This window comes from Zeus faber (assembly GCF_960531495.2).
Source record: "Zeus faber genome assembly, chromosome: 16".
NCBI classification, from domain to species: domain Eukaryota; kingdom Metazoa; phylum Chordata; class Actinopteri; order Zeiformes; family Zeidae; genus Zeus; species Zeus faber.
This window is the reverse complement of record NC_137202.1, coordinates 1866499-1877781: the sequence shown is the minus strand read 5'-3', so window position 1 is coordinate 1877781 and position 11283 is coordinate 1866499.

Here is an 11283-nt window from a genome sequence, read left to right as displayed (position 1 = left end):
TATGCAAAACTCACATGCATATATATATATATATAGATGTGTGTAACAAAACAGTGTATAAATATATATATAAATATATTTATATATTATATATTTATATCTACATGTTTCCAAGGCACCTCAATGTATATATACATACATACATGTTTATATACACCTGTACATATATATAACATTTGATACATATACGTAAATATACGATACGTATATGTACACACGTGTGCGTGTGACAAAATAAACAAACTGCACCATTTCCAGGTTCGCACGCGTCTCAAAACAACCTAGATTCCATCTTACCGCAGAGGAAAAGTCTTCAGGTCTTCAAACAATCGCAGCGGTAATACTTGTTGTCTCAGGTGAGTACATCTCATCAGCTCGCAGCCTTTTGTCTTTTCATTTCTGACCCCCCCACACTCCTGCTACTCCTCCTACTCCTCCTCCTCCTCCCTGTCTCTCTCTCTATACTCTGTTTCTCTCTGATTCTTGTCCACTCGAGCACTAACCATCATCCTACATCCCTGCGCTTACCTTTGTCTTGCTCTCCTTTCTTCTCCCGTCTTCCCACGCCAAAGCCCCCCCCAGAGCAGTCTCCCCCCGACTCGACCACACACGGGAAGAAAAAAGAGCCCCTGCGGACTGGCGGACAGGGCGAGAGAGTCTCGCACATGCACAGAAATACACAAATGGAGGGGATCTAGCGGTGTGCAAATTGGATGATGAGGAGGGAGGAAGGAAAGGGAGGGGGGCGAGGAGGAGAGGATGGGAGGTGGGGGAGGAGGAGGAGGAGGAGGAGGAGGGGGGGGGGGCAGCCCTCAACTGCACTGGTATGAATATGACGCAGAGGCAGCAGCCAGAGCCACTTCTCCTCTCTCCTCGTCTATCGGGCCCCATCCCATCCGTACCCATGGAAAGAGAGGACACTGTATCCATGGTAACGCCAGAGCAGTGGTAGGTAGGTAGCTGTTAGGGAGTACATGGGGGCACAGTGGCATTCCTCCACCTACTCTTCCTCTCTGTGTCTTACGCACACACATAAAGAGTGTAAGGTCATAGATCGTCCTTCTCCTATAAGAGTACATCATATCGCCTGTGATTTGCAGAAGGAAAGCGTCAAACTAAATGTATCCAGCATGGTGGTGAAACAGGTGACAAGTGGGTGGGATTGGTGGGTCAATTGTGTTTTGGGTGGGACACAGTGGTGATAAAATAATGTTTCTGGTGAGTCAATGAGTGGATAAAATAGTGTTTCTGGTGGTACACTGAGGGGATAAAATAGAGTTTCAAGTGAGTCACTGAGGGGATAAAATAGTGGGTCACTGAGGGGATAAAATATTGTTTCAGGTGAGTTACTGAGGGGATAACAGTGTTTCTGGTGGGAGGCTGAGGAGATAAAATAGTGTTTCTAATGGGACGCTGAGGGGATGGAATAGTGTTTTGGGTGGATCACTGAGATAAAATTGTATTTCAGGTGCGACACCGAGGGGAACTGCCCCCGAAGAAGGAAATCACAGTCACCGAATGAAGCGAGCAACAAAGACTACATCTGTGATCCTGGCTCTCGTCTCACAGAGTATCTCTTCTGCCGGGAATTTTCTACTGCACAGACGGCAAGGTCAGCATGAGCAAATGGCTGCGCTAAATGATTTGAGGGATCATTGTGGACAGTGTATTTTTATGAAATGGAAAACGCTGGCTCAGGCAGTGCTCCCCGACACCGGCATTGCCATTTAGAAATTGAAGAGTCCACTATGTTTTCAAAATTGTTGCAGCACTCATATAAATGGATAATGTATGAACCTTAGGATAGATTTTTATCACTTAGGCTGATTATTTTAATAACTGGAATTTTCTGGGCCAACTTAAAACTGTTTGGATTGATGCCAGGAACAGCATCGCAAGTGACCTTAACTGTACACTGCGGTGCATTTCTAAGTCAATATCTGTCATTTTGGCCAGTACAGCAGACGAGAGAAAGCCAGCAGGACAACTCATGTTGTGTCATATTTATTGGTGTATTTAATTACTGTGCAAGAATAAAAACATAAATGGAGAAGGTAAGATAATCATAAGGTTTGTATTCTTTTTTTATGTTTTGAATATCATTAATATAACACATTTTCGATACTTTTTGCAATTGCCATCCAAAGTCTAATGTTGGCTATAGCAGGTGGCCAGTGGGAAGTTGTTGTCTCTAGTCAAGTTCAAGTTCAAGTTCAAGTTCAAGAGATTATTTGTCACATACGTACACATACAGTCGTACATATATGCAGTGAAATGTCATGACACCCGGTGATTACGCACAAGCTCTATAAGCTCAAAAAAGTACTCTAATGTGCGCACGCGGTGCTTGCGCAGGCGCCCCCCGCAAGGGGTGGCGCCACAATCGCGATTCTTGGTTCTATAATTATATAATATAATTAATTGTCCGTGTGGATGTTGTTGTAGTTGTTGTTGTCAGTTGGTACATCAGCGTGCATGTGGCAAAATGAGCTGATTTGCAGAAGTGCTAAAGAGTCAATAAAACACTGTAAATTCTGATAAAATGGAGTTTGTGATCGTTTATTCCCTCAGTGTAATATATAAACACTGCCCGATTTTATGATTATATGATTGATATGATTATAAATTATGTGAGATTACTGTTTTTAAAAAGGAGCATGTCTTTTTTGAGGCTTAAGCGTTTGCTCCATTTGACTGCATTTAAGCAGTGAGAAGCTGCAGCACAGGGGTAGGTTTGTTTCTCAATAGTAAAGTGTTCAGTGAGGTTGTGCTTCAGTACAGTTCTAAATGTTAGGAACCAACATTTTAATAAGGCCTGGGTTGATTGGTAAATTGGCAAATACATACAGAAAATGTGAAAGTTGTGAACTACAGTGAACTGGTGCCGTTTCTTTGTGTGACTGTGTGAAATTACTCTCGTCCAGGGGATCCCTTGTGGTTTCTCTGCTGTACCTAAAGTAGTATCATTCCCATAAATAAAAACAAATAATGAAATGAAAAGCTGAATAAAAGACTTATTTAACTTAATGGAACCTTCTGCTTCTGTTGCCCTTTGACCTTCTGCTGACTTTCACTTTGTAAACTTGATTTGTATCTGATGGTGCAATATCGCCCCTAGGATGCAAGATACAGCAGTTCCATGCAGGAGGATGTGAAAAGGGCCTATGCAGTGTTTAGATAACATAACAGGATGACATTTGCAAAAGAAAAAAAAGACCTTTGGAAGAATGTGAAATGAAATATTACAGTCGAAACACTTGCACTGTGCAATTAAAAACTATCAAGAAAACAATATATTTTACTCTTTACAAACAGTAAATTTAAATGTAGACAATACTGGACCAATTTGTAAGTGACCCGTACTTAAAGTTGGAACTTCTGCTTTTATTATTTTTACTAGTACGTAGTAAGTACTCAAAAAGTGCAAAAATAAAACGTTGTTGACCATAGTCCTTCTTAAAGGTGCAGTGTGTAGAATTTAGTGGCATCTAAGGTCAGGTTGCAGATTGCAACCAACTGAATACCCCTCCCCAATATAGCGGCCTCCGTGGAAGAAACAGTGGCCATGAAAAAGACCTTCTCTAGAGCCCGTGTTTGGTTTGTCCGTTCTGGGCGACTGTAGAAGAAACATGGCGGTGCAACATGGCGGCCTCCGTGAAGCGTGCACGCCCTTTGTACATAAAAACATTCGGGTTATGCTACAGCCCTGGTTTTACGAATAAAGAATGAGAGTTCTTACTATGCCATAAATTGTCTCCAGACAGCTCCACTGAATAAAGCTTGAAAGCCTTTTTAACTATCCAAGTCTCAACTTGGCCATGACAGGGTGTGATTGGGCCAGTAGGGTACCTACCATAAGGCCCAACCCCAGTATACAGTATATACTGTGTCACCGCCCTTCATTCTTCCTCTGACATATTATTTAGTTCTTGAGCGAGCTGGTCAGTGAGACCACCCGTAAGAACTCTCGTTCTTCATTCTATAGCATTAACACCTCTACTTTAATAATTCATAATTCATAATTAATCATTGTCTCGTCAGGGCACCACTCCCATGTTGTTTTAGTTGGGAAAAACAAATGTGTTTATTTTGAGTAAATAAATCATTAAGTGTAATAAATTATAGTATAACATATAATTATAGTGTAACATATAAAAAAGGAAAATACAATAAATGATAAAGAAAATAAAATGGTAAATAAGGGAAATTATAAAGTAAATAAACAATGAATGCAGGATTTTAAAATGGTGACACTTTAACTCAGAAACAATAGTGAGGTAGGAAGGCGGACCAATGGTTCACTGGTGTGGGGACCTTTGGAGGCGGCGCCCTAGTGATACAAAGACCTCAAGAAAACTTGAAAATAAAATTTAAAATGGGAGAGTTCTTATTCGAGGAGGACCAGCTTGAGGAGGACCAGCCCTCAGTGGTCAGCGGCTTGTTATAAAACCACGCCACGGGAGGAGGAGTTTGGGTGTCTCCCTTCCGAAAATGGCAGCGGAGGTGGAGTTTGAGTGCCTCATTACTTTTAACTGGCTGTTAATTCTTTCTAACTAGGGAGTGTAATTTCTTAATATCTTGACACAAGACTATGTTCAAACAAATTAATGATTTCAAAACATAAACACGTGTGACAATGTTTACACACAAACAAATACAAAATAAAATGCAAATCAATGATTAAAACATCAGTCATCTTTCAAACCATTTTCTCAGTAACATCCCGGGGGTGGAAACATAGTGGAAACGGGCCGCTTCCAGCTGAGTGCCAGTCACTTGGCTGGAAGTGGTGTCGGCGGATGTAATGTGGGCCGAGTCTGGGCCACTGTGGCGCTCGGCAGTATCGATTGCAGCTGGAGTGCGGGGAAGTCTACTCACCCCGATTCAGCCGTGACTGATGTTTGTCAGCATGCCGTACTGCCGCGTATCAGAATACAGATGGAACCAGAGGACACTGTACTTTCTTTCCACAATTTCTCCACCGATCCAGTGGCGTTAGGTCCACGGCCTCCCAGCACCACTAGAGGGCACTCTTGAACCATTCGTGGCTCCTCCCTTAGGCCAACTTCACACACCAGGGATCAATTTCCTTCATCACCCACATTTATTCTCCAGCTCCCCAATCACTCATTGCCAGACCGTCAACTAGCTTACCCAAGTTGTACTGCTACTGGCCTAGTTCCTAGCGCTTGTTCCAAGTCCCTAGCTTATGTCTCCTTGTTTTGTCTTCCCCTTACCTGCTTGTCTCCTCTCGTCGACCCAGTCTGTCCGTCCCTCTCCATCCAGCCCGGGTTAACCTGCTTGTCTCCTCTCGTCGACCAAGGCTGTCCATCCCTCTCCATCCAGCCCAGTTCCCCGTCTCTCCACCCGGATCCTGGACCCCTCCTTCCCGGTCATCATCCCTACCTGACCGGGTCCCCCCGGCCATCTCCACCATGTGGTCTAATACACATCCTTCGTCTGCCTCCCATCTCTGTGTCATGCGTTTGGGTCCCTCCTCGCTCCAGTCGTAACAGTACGGTCTGGCCATAAAATACGGACCCAGCCGACACAGGGGCTCTGCCGCACACTCCAGAACCAAGGAGTGTTGCTTGGTCAACATGACCAGGCCCTCCGGGACATCGCAGACCACCTCCAGCTCGGCGATTCCTGCAGATTCCTCTGGCTCCCGTGGCCCCCCCCTGCTCCTCTCAGCCCTTACCTCCACTGCAGTCGCTGCAGACCCCCGAGGCTGCATTCCTCAACCTCAAAAGCGGCTTTTCGACGGGCCCGGTCTTGGCACAGCCCAACGCCAACCTCCAGTTCGTGGTAGAAGTGGACGCTTCTGGACACGGGGATAGGTGTAGTACTGTCTCAGCACTCTCCAACTGTGCCTTTCTCTCCCGCAGGCTCACCCCACCCGACCGCAACTATGACGTGGGCAACCGGGAACTCCTGGCCATCAAACGAGGCCTGGAGGAGTGGCGCCACTGGCTTGAGGGAGCAAACTACCCCTTTGTCGTCTGGACAGATCATAAGAACCTGGCCTATATCCGGACAGCGGAGTGACTCAACTCTCGGCAGGCCAGGAGGGCGTTGTTCTTCGTCGGTTTAACTTCTGTTTATCCTACCGCCCAGGCACCAAGAACACCAAGCCTGACGCCCTAACAGCCTGTTCATCCCTGACACCGCACGCTCCCAGGTTCTGCAGTGGGCTCATGCCTCCCGCCTCAGCTGCCATCCCGGGATTACCCGCACCCTGGCCGTCGTCCGACAGCGCTTCTGGTGGCCGACCCTGCTCCCTGACACCTGGTCCTGGTCCAAGACCAACCCCTCCTCCTGGAGCGACCATCTGTCCTGGTCAATGCCTCCTCCGGCCTGTCGCCCTTCCACTGCTCTCTGGGCTACCGACCCCCGCTCTTCCTGCCCAGGAGGCTGAGATCGCCGTACCCTCCGTCCAGGGCCACATCCATCGCTGCCAGAGGACGTGGAAGAGGGCCCGCTCTGCCCTACTCTTCCCTAACAGCTGTCATACTGTTATGGATCTAGTCACTTGGTAATGTAAAGGGACACAAACTATGAAGCCAACACCTAAAACAGTCTAAACACATAAGGATTATCAATTTATTGTTTCAAAGGTGCTGTGTGGATTCAACATGCGCAAGCTCCTGATGAGGATATGGTATGTGAGGAGGTGGAAGCAGCCGGTCTCAGACAGATCGAGGGAGAAAGCGAAGAAGCAGACAAACTGATCCACTACAGGACAGCAGGAGCCATCAGGAAACATGGGGGATGGTACGGTACGTGTACGATGGTACACGGGGATGGTAGCTCAGGAGGTAGAGCTGGTCGTCTAGTAATCTAACGGTTGCTGGTTCGATCCCAGGCTCCTCCTGCTAGCATGCTGTAGTGTCCTTGAGCTAGACACTTAACCCCTAATTGCTCCTGATCGCTGCGTCCGTCGGTGTTTGAATAATTGTAAGTCGCTTTGGATAAAAGCGTCTGCTTAATGCAAAGGAAACAGGAAGCCCGATTCTGAAGGAATGCTTTGACGAAACAATAAAATTGACAAGTCTCTAAATGACGCAATGGTTTATTTATGAAGATTTCTAATGAACAGACTGTTTTCATATAAGGCAACTTAGTTCAATACTATAAAGTTATAATAAACAGGCATTTTTGTTAATATACATATTTTTACATTAAGGTGTTATGAGCACTACATTTTCCATGGACTTAATTTAAGATATTAAATTCTAATCAAATGATACTTAACGTCTAGGTTTGTCCAATTTACATAGGCGGGAAGAATACAAAGGAAAGGTACAATATTTTAAGGAATTTTTATTGTGGCCAATCTCGGGTCAAATGCACGGCCCGCACTTGGCCGGGTCATCAGTGCTGCTTGGGATAACGTTTGACTTAACTATTAAGATGATTACTAACTATAAAACGCATTAAATCATTAATCTCACACACAATGGGATATTGTAATACTATATAAATACAGCATATGTAATAGGTAAATTATATATGCAGTACTCATGGGGGGGATTCTGCATACAGTTAAGCTTATGACCTGTCCATAACCACTTTCAACCACATAGCATAACTCTGCACAAAGGCTGGCAGCTGTCGAAACAGCCAGTGCTGATGCCGTCATGTTGAGACTGTAGAATCCGAACATCTGTGGGGGTGCCCAGGAAGCAGCACCAGAACCAAGCAGCAGTAGAATGTGCTTTAAGACCTTCTGGGGGTTCCTGCCCCTTGGAGGAGTAGGCCAATGAGATTACTTCTACTATCCAGTGAGAGACTATCTTTGGACAGGGGTTTCCTGATTGTCTGAGATCCATAAGAGACAAAAAGCTGGTCGGACTGGTGTGCTCCACATAGACAAAGAGTATGAAGCCTCTAGTTCTCCTCTGAGCGAAAGGAAGGAGCAAAAAATGAGAGATCAATCATGGTTGATTTGAATCCCACTTTTATGTTATTCAGCTGAAAAGCCGGACTGGGTTTCAACATAACCCTCCGACTGTCCGTGGAGAACACCAAGCAGTATTGGTGGACAGACAGTGAGGCCAGATTTCCCAGTCGTTTTGCCAAAACAAGTGCCAGAAGCAGTGCTGACTTCAATTTTTTTTATCCCACCTCTTGGAGAGATTGAGGGTCTCGTTAAGGCATTCAACACCAAAACCAGATCCCACTTCAGAATCAACGACTCCACACATGGGCCTAACCAGTGGGAGCCTTACATACACCTGGATGTCAATATGGGACTGCCCAGTGGCTTGCCATCCACTCTATTATGACAGGCCAATATAGCGGCCAGGTACACCTTGAAGTGCCGAGCCTTTTTTATGCAAGCCTTGGAGGAAACTCAGTATGACCCCGATATTACAGTCATGGGTCATCTCCATATGCCACACACCAGCGCTCAAAGGCTAGCCATTTAGATGTGTAAAGCACTTTCATTGACGGGGCTCTAGCACTCTGAATTATTTCCACCACCTCAAATGAATAAACCTATGTTTAATAGCCGGTTCCGCTCAGGGGCCATGCGACCAGTTTCCACTTGTGAGGAGCGGGATGGAAGATTTCCCCCACTGCCTGGGTCAGGAGGTCTGACCAAAGAGGGAGCACCCACAGCGTACCTGAGAGAAGAGATCTCAGGTCTGCAAACCAAGTCGATGTCTCCCACCAAGGAGGCATCAGAACCAGTTCCACCCTGTCCTCCCTCACCTTGTCCAGCACCTGCTGCAACAATGGGAGGGAAGGAATACATGCAGACGAGTGAGCAGTGACGGAGGATATCATGGCCCAATGGTGGGGGGGGGGGGGGTCATGTTTCCGAATGGAGTACCATAGGGGACAATGAACTGAGTCTCGTGAAGTGAACAGATCCTCTGCTTGACTGAATCGACGCTATCATGTCCATGGTAAATGGGCCAGTCCGACACTTGCGATCGTCCCCTTGATAATAAGTCTGCTCCCAGGTTTTGCCTGCCCTGAATGTGATGCAGACAGGGAATAGATGTGGGAATGGGCTCATAGCAAAATCCTTGACGCAACCTGATACATGGCTAGGGATCGGACGCCACCCTGACGATTGATATAAGCAATGTCATGGTGTTGGAACTTATCAGGACGCCGTGTCCCCTCACTCAAGTGTAACATGGACTGCCTTCAACTCCAACACATTGATGTGCCGGGTCTGGTGAGCCCCCCGGCGCCCACTGACCATCCAGCCCTTGCAAACAGCGCCCTAGCCATACAGGGTGGCATCCGTTTTTATCACAACACGCAGTGTCACCGGACCCAGCAGGACCCCTGTCATGAGGTTGCCGCATGTACCTGCCTGAGTCTTTCTGGCCGTGGTGTGCCCACATGGCGAGAGTTTTTAATTGCCACCTTCAACAATAAAGTACACTTGCCACAAGTATAAATAACAGAATGAGGATTATTATAATAACGAGGTTGCTAATGATCATCTTGGGCGCAGACGGAATGGCATTCTGCTGTTGGACTGCTGACGAGCCCGTGCGCCGCTCCCCTCTGCAAGACAGACAATCGACTCCCGCTCTGAGAGCTTGTGGCTGAGGTACAGCACTGGACGTGCGGTCCCCTTCAACTCCTTGGACAACACTGCGCACAGCCCTCTGTTCGACGCGTCGGTCTGCAGACCGACACAACAATAATGATGATGCTGATGATGATGATGATGATAATAATAATAATGATAATAATAATAATAATAATAATAATCTCGGGCGCAGGGTGGAATGGTGTTCCGCTGATGGCGAGCCCGTGCGCCCGACCCCCTCTGCAAGACAGACAAACATTAAGAAATGTCCCTGCGTCGAGTCGGACCAGTCAGCGCTGATTCGAGGCAGCTTGGCGGCCACGGGAAAGGGAACCCAGCTGTTGTCCGCAGTCGGGGCTTGACGCCCCTTTGTCCGCCACATGCCGCATATCCCATGTCTAAAGGTCCGTAGCCGACATAATTTTTTCTTTTTTTCTTTCCGTTATAGAGGGCTTGCATCCACAGCAAAGAGCTGAATAGCAAAATAGGAAGTATGACAGGCCAGTATATATACTGGGGGGCAGGCCTTATGAGGGGTGCCCTACTGGCCCAATTACAGCCTGTGAGGGCCAAGTTGAGACTTGGTTGGTCAAAAAGGGCTTTCAGCTTTATTCTGGAGACAGCTTAGGGCATAGTAGGAACTTGAGTTCAGCTCATTCTCATTCAAATGACACTATTCTTATTTTCATGGGATTAAACACTAATTAAAACATTAGGACAAGCATTACATTAGAACAACAATTATAAGTATAAATTACATCCAAACAAGAAGGAGCCTCTGTGTGTGTACGCGCTCCACAGAGCCTGCAGCAGACTACTGCTGGTGCACGGATGCACAGATTTTTTACTTTGCCACACATGGGTAATTGTGATCAGACGAAAAACAAGGGCAAATTGCACTCAGCTGAAAGTCCAATCGACGAGCAGGCCGATTGGAGTTGACAACGGCGCCTGCCGGAGCCGACAGCGATACACAGAGAGCCCGGTGTCCTGTCTATCTCCTCGGGTATATTGAGTGCAGAAGTTCACTCGAAACGGTCTGGTAGAGTGCTATTGCGTGATCTGTGCACTCCATCAATTTGCGCATGCATGCAAGGATTTATATGCCTGTGCGTGGTGGCGCTATCTAGGTACGTATTACAGTTTTCCGAGTTTCCAGAAAACACGCCATAATTTGTATCAAAACAGCAATTACAAATTTCTTAGTTGCCACTATTCCTATTATTATTATTAGTAGTAGTAGTATTTCGCTAATTTCTGCTTAAAATATAGGCCAATGTGGATTAAATGTGGACCTCAGCACACCGCCCAGGGCAATGGAGGGGATGGTAGCTCAGGAGATAGAGCTGGTCGTCTAGTAATCTAAAGGTTGCTGGTTTGATCCCAGGCTCCTCCTGCTATCATGCTGTAGTGTCCTTGAGCAAGACACTTAGCTCCTGATGGCTGCGTCCGTCGGTGTTTGAATAATTGTAAGTCGCTTTGGATAAAAGCGTTTGCTAAATGTAATGATGTGAGTTGGTTGGGTTGCACTAAGTAATAAAAGTATAAATAAATGTGGCAATATAAATATTTCAAAACACAAACACATGCATACAATAAATATATGCACAGCTACAATGATAACATTTATATTAATTGCTGATAGTTATTGCTACCAGTAATTATAATTTAGCAAGTTTGGGTACCTTTATAGCTCTGGAATATCTATAGATTCTAATAGTGAT